Source organism: Cyanistes caeruleus, chromosome 12, assembly GCF_971803275.1.
Source record: "Cyanistes caeruleus chromosome 12, bCyaCae1.hap1.1, whole genome shotgun sequence".
Lineage (NCBI taxonomy): Eukaryota > Metazoa > Chordata > Aves > Passeriformes > Paridae > Cyanistes > Cyanistes caeruleus.
The window spans coordinates 7,808,606-7,819,692 of record NC_141712.1 but is presented as its reverse complement, the minus strand read 5'-3'; the positions used below and the strand labels follow the sequence as shown (position 1 = coordinate 7,819,692).

At 45.1% G+C, this 11,087-nt stretch overlaps 1 long non-coding RNA gene across 1 annotated transcript in view; it reads right to left on the bottom strand.

The window, feature by feature from the left end:
- Nucleotides 1–250: 250 nt before the first annotated feature.
- The window catches only part of LOC111934653 (uncharacterized), a 34,202-nt gene continuing 23,365 nt past the window's right edge, over nucleotides 251–11,087 (bottom strand). Inside the window, exons 2-3 of the long non-coding RNA XR_002867351.2 lie at nucleotides 9,466–9,533; nucleotides 251–478 (exon numbers count right to left, since the gene is read on the bottom strand). This is a non-coding gene — a long non-coding RNA (uncharacterized LOC111934653). The remainder of the gene's footprint in view (nucleotides 479–9,465; nucleotides 9,534–11,087) is intronic.

The following is an 11,087-nucleotide window of genomic DNA, read 5'->3' as shown; positions in this document are numbered from 1 at the left end:
AGCAAACACAGGACACTGCCTCACCTTGTGCCCGAGTCCTGTTCTAGAAGGAGGACAGGAAGGGATTGGCATTTTCCCTTTTCATTTTCCATTTTCATGCTCAGGATTTCCTTTTCCTAGGGCTGCCAGTGACAGCCAGGGACTTGTGGCACTTGCACTCACTGGGTTTGAGACCACGCAGGTTTGGTACGTTTGATACATGTACTACTGCACTGTGTAGTAAAAGCCTCTTGCACTGGGGCAGACTCACCATGGGGATCCAAAGGGGATAAAATCTTCACAGTAGTGTTCATCCCATTACTGCCAGCTGCTGTAGGATCCCATGGATTGGGGAGCAATCCATAATCTCCCCACAAGAAGCTAAACTGCTCTTTGGAAGAACTCGGAGGAGGTGGTGATTGTGAGCCTGGAAGAGCCACACGAGACATTGAAGATCACAGTCCTTGGCTTCCATGTGCACACCGCAGGGCTTCTAAACCTGGAAGGAAAAGATAGGTGGAAAAAAGCTTTGCATGTTGGACCATGTCTAAATAAATACCAGCACTCCTGTCTGGGAATTTTCTCAAGGACAGTTACTCCAGCAGAGGTGTGCGTGGAGTCTGCAATGTCAGGAGAGTTCTGACCCTTCCACCAAGGGCTGGTCACACAAGTGAAACCTGCCTGTCTTTGGTCTGAGGGTCCTCTGGCCATCACTGCTGCTGTTTTCTCAAACAGAGAGTATTTCTCAGGGCCTCAACTTCCTTGTAAGAGAGAGAACTAAAATTTTTCCACAAGAGGAAGAAGAAAATCTGCCTAAATTGATGCAAGTAAATAGCTGAGGCTTGAAGAAGTGAAGCACTTTTACCTAAGAGTAGTTATGCTTCTATTTCAACTTCAGCCCTACCCCAGCTGGTGCGCAAGTAAACAGGTTTGCTCTGATACTTCTGTTCCATCACGTACAGAACACATTGTCTCCTGAATTAGAGACTGTGTGGTTTGGAGGAAATACATCAATCATCTTGAGCTTGTCCTTCCCTTCCTTTTGTAGCCTGTTACCTGCAAAGGGATGTGGCAGCAAGTTTTGTGTGCAATGACAGGAGTAGAATTACCAAGGTCTTTTAGACTTTAATCACATTAAAGGTGAAAAAAATATTAAATCTGCAACTAAAAATAGCTTTTTTATCCTTTCTGAGATCAGAATTAAGTGTGCCACAGTAGGAATAACAACTCTTATATTCCAATTCACCATAAAACCTCAGAAATACTAAACAATAACCTGGGGATTTGATGAAAAATCTCTTCTAGCAAGAGCAACAGGCATCTTTGCTTTCCAGTGAAGATCTGCACAGATGCAGAGAGAACTCATTCCCAGCAAACAGGATAACTTCAACAAGTGAGATTGCCTTGCTTTACCTTTGCCTTCACCTTCACTTTATGTCTGCTTTTAAAAATGTGCAAAATGAGTCCTCCAGGTTTGGGGGTCATGGTTTCCACATTCAGGCCAGCTTTTTTTTACAAACTACACAGCCTGTAATTGGCCCCATATTCCTGTAGTGCAGGGAAAATACGTGGCTAAAGAAGAGACTGCAGCTTTCAGTACAGTAGTTAGTCTTTAAAAAGCACTTAAAGGAATGAGAAACGTTTTGAAGAAAAATTGTAAAGAATTTGGAGCCTTATTGCTTGTGAGCGTGTTGAGAACTTTTGCTAAAACATCTGTCCTTTGAGAGTGCTCTTTCTTCTGAAAAGGGCAACTGCCTCACTTCTGCTGATTGTATTTACAAAGGGCAAAGCGAGGTTTTGCCGTACCCTTAATGGACAGAGGCTAGTGGCAAATCTTGCTCTTTCATAAATCTCAGCATTCCTCGTGGTGTCTGCTGTCAGAATCGATTAGGAGTAAGTGGCTGTGCTGCAGAGCCGAGGGAGGGTGGTGTGGCTTCTGTGGTGCCACACGGAGCCGGGCACAGAGTCCCCCAGCACCGCGGGTGCTGCGTGGGGAGGCAGCCCCTGCTCCCTGCTCTGGGGACAGCACAGGCTCCTCGCACAGCCAGCGAGCAGGGAAACATGAGGGATGGCTGCTGGGGGCCAGAGCTGAGTCATCTGTAATATAATCATAAGGAAACACACATTTCTCCTGAGAGAAAATCAATAGAACTTTGCACTTTTCCTTGTAATATTTCCAGTCTGCGCCATCAGCTGCAGCTCGCTCACAGTTATACTGCCATAAATTCACTGCGAGTTAATGGATTTCCACAAAAACGAATGGATTTACAGCAGGGTAACAGAGCTGGTGCTGGAGCCGTGCACATGCAAAAATACATGGAACAAAAGCAGTTTGACAGCACACAGGTGACCTTCAAAGTGCCAAGAGCGAGGGAGTAAAAACCAAAATTACCCATTTTGTGGTGTGCTCCTTTCCTGGCAAAGCTCCTGAGGAAAATGGAGCCTGCAGTACTGAAAGCCTCGCTATGCGTGGCGAGAGGGCCAGACCCACCGAAGAGAAGATGGGTGAGTGAGCAGCTTCACGCTGTGATGGAGAGTGCAGAAAGACTGTCTGAACATGGCATTTGTCATTTCCTGCATAAAACATTTTGGAGCCTAGTCTCTCCTAGAATTAGTAAGTAAGTAAATAATGCGCTCCCAAACTTGAGTGTCAAAACTAGGTTGGTTAATGTATGAGCTGCCTCTGTTGCATTTGTTACTCTACAGCAAATTTCATGCTTAGCCAGAGGCTGGCAAAGTTCATTTATTCATTATCCCCAAACTTTGGGCAGTTATTATTCAAACTCCCCTAGTACATCTATTTAATAAGAAGAGAACAGAAAATTGATGGGATCAGAAATGTTAAAGTCTTAATTAATGCTTTTAGCAAAGACTGATTGGAGGGGGGTTGTTGTGAGAATATTAATGCGCAGCAAGCGTGTCTGGCTGGTGTCACTGGGCAGGGGGAGGGCTCTGGCAGCCCTGCCCAGGGAGCTGTGCCCCTGCAGCCCCCTGAGCTCTGCATCTGGGGGACACCACCTGCATCACCCCGGGGCTCTGCGCCTCCAGGTCAGGGAAAACCAGTGCTGCAAGCCTTGGGAGAGCGCTAAAATACCAACATAGGCGAATCACTGCTGCTAATGGGCTTAAATAGCAAAACATCCACTTACAGCAGTGTAAAGATGGGGGATTCTTTCTTTACTGCTGCTTCTGGGCTTTTGTGGTGTTCCTGTGCAGTGCTGCAGGGCCTGTGCTGCAGTGGGGACTGCTTGGCAACTGGGGGCTTTGCTGTGGGCACATGGGGACCAGGTTTGAGTTTTGTTCATGCAGGAGCAGCTACAATTATTCCACAGGAAAATGAACAGGAACAAGATGAAGGCTTGAAGAACCCCAACAAGGACAGCCCTAAGGAGCCCCTGCCTGTCCTGCCCCAGCACAGCAGCAGCTGTGTGTGACAGGGATGGGGAGGAGGGAGGAAGGGCAGGATGTGCAGTTTGTTGCTGAGTTTAGACCATGTTTGTAAAACCCAGCAGCCTCTGCTGAGTTGAGATGGGTAATATTATAAATGAAGCCAGTCAGGGAAGATATGTGCCTCAGATCCATAAAAACGACAAACCAAAATTCAGCACTGAACAAGGTGGCTTTTTTTAAGGTCTGTGCTAATGCCAATGAGTGGATTGAAATCTCCTATTTCTCCTCTGGTGACTGCCCGCCTCCTAATTATAGCAATTATGGACATTCCAAGTAAAACAGAGTTACATTAGGAGTTGAATCGAAGAGGACTGTGATGTAGAGTTAGTTAATGGATTTCCCTATTTGTTGTGTATAGATTTCCTTTCCTGTTATTATTGAACTGTTTCTTAAATCTCATATGGAAAATTATCTGTAGTGTAATACAAACTAAATTACCAAGATCTTCATAAATAATTCTAAGTGTTTACAGTTCGACTGAAAATTATACTTTTCTAACAGGAAATTTTTGGGATTTACTCTGGGGAAGATGGGAAAAGGGGTGTTATTTTTTTTCTATTCCATGACCAGATCTTTAAAAAATTTTCATTCATCTCTGTGTTAGTATTATCCTTGAAATAGGAAGCAACTCTTTGGGAGTATTATACAGGATGAAAAAACCAGATGACATAGGAATGAGCTCTTATTTTTTTATTTTCTTCTAATTTTGCTTGGAAATCTGAAGTAATTGCTTTCTTTTAATAAACTAAAATAGGAATTCTTCATTACTGAGTATTTTTCAGGCTCTGAATTTACTCTGACAATCCACTGAATACTGTGGCTCATTTTGGGTTTTAGGCTGATCGACTTAGTACCTAGGCAGGTGTTGATATTTTGCCTGGCAGTCAAAGTAAACTGTTTGGCAAAAATTAGTAGCATATTTCTGATTTCCAAGTGTTGTGTTTTTATAATAGGTTTTAATTTATTTTTTTCTTTGACAGACAGTCTGTCTGTATTAACAGTCTACGTTAAACATGAGATTTAGCTCTAAATTCCCATGGCAGAGCCTCTTTTTAATGCCTATGCTGTAATTTATTTACTTACTATTCTGGACTGTTGAATTTCAGTGCTTCCAGAGTTGTCAGAGTTGATCCAAGTGATGGATACCTGTCACTATGTCATAAACCAAATGTCTTTGCAGTTTTACAAATGTGTCACCAGCCCCACAGGGAGAGTGTCTGTGCTCTTAGGCTGGGTGTGAGGAAGGTTGGTGCCAGGACTCTGACACCCTCTTGGCTTTGCCTCATCCTTCCCCCAGGAGAGCAATGTGGTGGTGGCTGTGACCCAGAGAGGAGCAGCTTGGTCAGATCTTAGCCAAGCATCTGAGAACTAAATTCCCCCTTGGGAATGAACGTGCTGTCTCGTGGCATCAGGCAGCCCTGGGCTGGGGGTCAGTCTGTGCTCTGAGAATCAGTCAGTTCTCTGGAGCCCACAGAGCATCACCAGCACGGTGATGAGGATTCTTCATTTGTCTTTCTTTTCTGGGATCCTTTGCAAGCACTGAAATCAGGATGGCAGGGGCTGTATTAGCAGGCTGCCAGAGCCACAGCCAGTGCAGCTCAGGAAAGCTCCTGCCCAGTGTGCTAGGGCACAGCTCAGCCTCACGCTCTGTGGTCTGGCAGGACAGCCACTGCTGCTCCTGCTGCTCTGAGCAGACAGGGACAGTGGGAGCACAAGGAGAAGCCACCCAACACTTCCTGAAGGGACCCTCAAGTGCCTCAAGATTTCAAAGCCTGTTTTGCCCAGATAAAGTCATCCTGTGTCTGTGGCAGGAATTAGGATGCTGCTGAAACACCCCCCAGTGCTGTACTGAATTGACAGTGCCCTGGGAAGCCAGCAGTGCCTACCCAGTGTGTCTCACTCTGACTGAGCCAAGCAGTGCTTTGAGCTCCCGTGCTGCACTTGCTTGGGAATGCTGATAAACCTTTGGACAAACACATAATGTGCACATCTAAATCCAAGCCAGGCCAAGGAAGAACTGTACTGAGTGATGATCTGGGCTGAACCATGTCTCTCAGTGATACCTCATACCCTGAGGGGAATGCAGCACTTGAGAAAGTGCACAAGAGAAGCTACAGGCAACAGAATCAAATGAGACAGTGAAAATTTACAGTTTGATTAAGGATACATCAGTTACTTTATGGTCTTTACCAAATACACTCATGTTTGTTATTCATTTATGCTAATTCAGTGCAAGACAGTAAAAGTACAATCATTCCGTGCTACAAATAATGATAATAGTGTAATCCATTTACAGAGTGCCTGGATATAATTTCAACTTTTATAGTATAGTAGTATGAAAGTCTCAAGTTAGTTAAATGCACAGCAAGGTGCTAATTGCAATCCTGGTTAGAATGAACCTCCGTTTATGGTTAAGTCACTGATAATGTCTTTGCACCCAAGCTAGCCAAGAACCACACAGCCAGACTCCTTATGACATCCTTTAATAATTAATAACCCTGGCATTTCAGTCTGCAGAGAAGCAAGCACAGTTTGACAAGACAGGAAGACCAGAACTGAATACCTATTAGTGCTTCAGTCCTGGAGGAATCTGTGGCTGTGGCCACCTTGCAGCTCCCCAGCACTAGGGACAGAAGGTGGGCTCTGCCCTCCCTGCCCCAGCACAGAGCAATCAGCAACCACACCAGGCTCCTGTCAGAATGGGAGCTGTAACATAACTTAATAACAAGACTGAATAAAAGGAACTAAATCCACCTTGCCACAGTGTCAAATGCAAGTAGTCGAACATTTTGCAATATTTTTTAAGAACATCAACTCCCTTTATGAACCTGAGTTAATTCTTTAATGACCAAAGAGGTCTTACACTATTTATGCTAGACTAAAGAATTTCACTAAAGAAAAACATCTCAAAAGCAAATATGAGGAGCTTTGCTGGTTCAGAAAGTGTTTGTCAACCTGCTTGTAAATGTGTATGGAAAAGTCAACCCAGTTTAGGCTCATTACCCCGGGTAATTCAAACCTTGCCACAGCAGGTTTTTTGGAGCACAGCAGCACCAGAGAAAGCCCTGCTCACGTTCAGGGCTGTGAAAATGACCCAGCACATTTCCCTTCATTCAGTGCTCATCTGTTGCTGCTGGCATTTACTGGGCTTGGGAAAAACACCCGTCCAGTTTGCTGTTTACAGCCAGGAGTGCAACTGCGAGATGGTGAGGGGTGGAGGCAGTGTGGGGAGCCTTGGGGACCACCTGTCCGGGGGATGTCACCTGCTCTGGGGGCTCAGGACAGCGACACACACCTGCTGCACGGCCAATGGGCTCTGCAAGTTCTGCGCTCACACTGAAGCCATTTATTTTTATTTTAGCACCACTTAGCATTCCCAAAACAGCCGGATGGAGCTCAAGGACACAGGTAAATAAGGGAACAGCATGATTTGACACTGCTCGAAGTTTCATTCTGCTCTAAAGCAAGCTTTTCTCGGTAGAGAAAAAGGGTATGTGCTTTTTTTCTTCACGTGCTGAACCAAGAAGCAAAATAAGGTGTTTTCCCACCTAAACGAACAGATAACGGGTTTTGTCATGCATCCCTAGCTAATTGGGGTGTGATGAAGTGCATAATTCCAAAGCTATCTAGCCTGAGGGCTTAAAGAAAAGCTTAACTGTGCCTGCAAAGCAGAGTGGAGATAGCTGGTGTGACAAGTGCCTATCAGGAGGCTGCAGGCTTTGGAACCAGCCTGACACAGGGGCACTATCAGATTGCAGCTGGGATTCTGCCCACAGTCCTGCTGCTGCCTTCAGCAGTGACTCGATGGCCAATTAGACATTAAAGAGGCACAATGTACAGCTTATTTCAGAAGGAAATATTTTAACAGCACAGGTGACTGTCATGCATGCATTAAGAAAACCAGGACACAGCATACCAAATTAAGTACAGCTACAGTGAAATAATTGTAACAGAGCAATGCTGACCCCAGCTACTGAATGCTGGCACCTGGCTTTTGCTGCACAGGTGAGATTAGGTTTTTCTGGTTTGTTTTCCTCCCTGTCTCCTTGCATATATAAATCACATATACAGTGTATATTCACAGAAATATAGCATACATTTACTATTCAGATGTTTGAGATAAAACCCCAATATCTTAGAGAAGTGTCCTTCAAGCTCTGCAGCACAAACTATGGTCTCACAGAAATACAAACTGCAAGAGGAAAATAGCCCCTACTGTGCAACTCTTTCACTTTGTTAGATTGCAATGTATTTTCTTATTTTTCATGTGTCTGGTTCATGTGACCCTGCCAATATGTAAAAATGGTTGTTGACAGTTTCTTTGTTTTGGTTTTATTATAATGTAATTTATGGGATGCTGAAAGTCTGCAAGTACATGTACTTGACTGACATTTCTCTGAAGTCAAAAGATTGCTCTGTATACTTGACTGAGATTAAAATGAGTAGACTGCGTATAGCTGTATCCTGTTTTGAAAGTACAGGATTGGAAGGCTTCCATTAAATTGTTATTTTCAGTTATTATTAGCTCCTAAATCAGTTAATATAATTCCTTTCCCATAATGAATGCACAGCACTGTAAGCCTAAATGCCATATTTTCTATTGATCTATTTCCACAACCTGTTTAGTGAAATAATTAAAATGATTTACAAGGCTGACCCAATATCTTAGTGCTTTAGTAAATCACGCTGCCATGTGGGAGGCTCAGCCGGTGTTAAAGCACAGCCAAGGCGGCAGCAGCAGCACCTGGGAGCGGAGCTGTTGTGCCACACCTGGAGAGGCTCCGGGGAGAAGGAGGGCTCCAGCTGCTCTGCTCAGCCATCACCTCTGCCCAAACACCGGGAATGTCTCGGTGCCTCCCAGCGAGAGCAGAACCTGAGTTGCAGGGAATGGATCTACACTGGCAACTGGAACATCCCCGTGTCCTGTCCCCAGAACTGACTCTGTATATCTGTGTGAGCATCAAAAATGTCTCAGCTGATTTTCACATGCATGACAAGGAGGGAAATTATTATTTCTTCCTTTTTTTTTTTTTTGTTTGTTTCAATTTATAAGAGGACAACACACAACATCTGTGTTTAAATGTCAGGGTTATGGAAGGGCTCAGTTCAATTCAGTAGTGTCAAGACACATTAGAGCACGGCCCACAGAGTCCCTTAAAATCCCTGTAAATCAGTCCTCGGGGGATAGGATTTAGATCTCCTTGGCACAGGAGCCCCTCCTGCAATGATCTGAGCTCTCCTGACTCCTCCATGTCTCCCACAGCTCATGCAGGCAAACACACAGGGCTGATGCTGGTAGGACCTCCAGGATATCCCTGGGTTTGTTCCCAGCCCACTTCCCAGTGTTATGGAAACACTGAGAGCCCTTGGATCAGGGGCAGAAGGACACTACAGCAGTGCCTGGGAGGAGACACAGCAGCCAGACTGTGCAGCAAGAGTGGCAAGAGCCAGCTAAAAGTACCATTGTCAAAAGTAGGAAATTCCTTCCCATGAAGAGTGTGGATTTTGACAGCTACAGTCTGAAACAAAAAGGACTGAGGTGACTTCTATGGCATCAGGACAATGGCTGTTAAGCAAGGAGTGTGCAGCCAGGGCCAGCCCCCGTGGGGTCCCTCAGGGTCCTGCCCTGGCCAGCCAGGCAGGGAGGACATCCCTCAGGGACACGTGTGTGGGCAGGAAGAGCATGGACCTCCATCCTGGAAAGACAGAGCCTGTAACTCTGAAATCAGAATCTGAGACACCACTTATAATGCCTCTATTTGCAATCTCTAAGCAAGCCTCAACCTTGCTTCCAGCATCTAGTACATTTTTTTTAGTTCTATTTTTTTTTGCCTAATTACACAAAGAAAAGAAAAAAACATCCTATAAAAAAAACTTTAAAATTTGAAGACAGTTGTTGGATGCACTTTGCAGCAGATGTCATTATCTTCCTTCCCTGACCCTGACCCGCAACCATTTCTATTTTGCTTTAAATGATACTGTAATTTCACAATATGTATTCAGCTGGAACTATTCTTTTTGTTAAATAAACTTTACCCTTGTGCTGACTGCTCCAGGCTCTGAAAAGAAACACTTCTTCCTTGTGACTGTTCCAAAATGTAGGTCTGAAATTCAAAAAAAAAAAGAAGTGTTGGTAAATGGGCTGTAATCATACTGAAGGGCAAGTGAGTATTCCTCCTCTAAGGCAGAAGAAAATAAAGGAAAATCTGCTTTGCTTCTGCTGCCTCAATGCTGATAATTTTACAGATCAGAGGGCTTTTTTTAGAAAGAAGCCTGCTGTGCTGCAGTGTGTGTCTCAGCGCTGAGATAGCCGTAGTCAAGCCCTTAATGCCACACTTGGATGTGTAAATCAGGGCCTCATTTGGTGTCCCCAGCAGCACCTGGTGCAGTGAAGGGCCCTGGCAGACACCAGCACGGGCAGCCCCAGACTCACCACGGGCCTGGGTGTGCACTGGGAGCAGTGTCTGTCCTCAGCTGTGCACCTGAGAGCTGCAGGGATGGCACATGAGAGCTCGGTGCCTGAGACAAACAGCACTGAAGTGATGCAAGGTTCAAAAATTACCTCAGAGAGGGACAGTAACCCACAAACAGCCACCTCCTGAGGGCACAACAGGGTCTCAGCCCCCTCACTGCCCTCTGCTGCAGGAGAACATCTCCCCTGCTTCAGTGCCTGCCTGCCTTCAGAGTTAGCTTTCTTCCAGAACAGCACAACCACTGAGCAGAAGGAGCTGGGCAGCTCTGTGGTCAGCATGTGCCACAAGGCTAAAGCTGACAGGGTCCTGAATTGCTGATGATTTAGCAGTGATTTGCTCACTGCCCCAAGCCTGCATGGCACACACACAGCTCTGTGGTGACTACCAGCTCTGCTGAAGATGATTACCAGCTCTTGGTGATTACCAGCTCCCTTGGTGATTACCAGCTCTCTCAGTGATTACCAGTGTGTTTTTACATACAAATCTGTTCTTTCCTGCAGCTCCTCTGTACACTTGCCAGAGCATCCATCCTTGAGCTAGCTGTAGTCCCAAATAACCACTATTCTTCCTGTAGTGGGACCCACCTCTGCAGCACTCCTCATTTCACACTCTCGTAACTCAGAAATCCTTTAAACCACAGCAACACAGAGTGACTTGCACTACCTGCTAACTAGGGCTCTGTACTTACTGAGCTGTGGCAAAGCCAAGGAGCCCCTGGCAGCTGTCTGCAAGAGTGCTCTGGGTCAGGTATAAGCCTGTGATTAGTTAATTCTGTTTAGAGAATGTACTTAAATCAAACATTTTCTCTCTCCCATTTTCATACACTGTTCTGTTTTTAACAAGTATAAGGTGCTTAATAATCTCTACCACTGGCAGGATGAAAGCTCTCCCCTTCCCATCCTTGCCATTTCGTCCCACTGCAAAATGTATAAATTAATCCCATGCTAAAATTAACATATATTGCTGAGGCAAATGAATTGGCATCTCCATGAGTATCTATTAGCTTCCAGCATTTCCTGAGAGGGCTTTCATTTAATTACCAGCCTGACAGTCTAACTCACTCCCGAACTGCAGCCACATTTATTACTTTTATCTCCTTGGACACCTGCCTCTCTCCGTGGTTTATCAGATTTCTACTGAAGAGAGGGACAGAATATTTTCTATTGCACCGGGTTATTGTTTCTT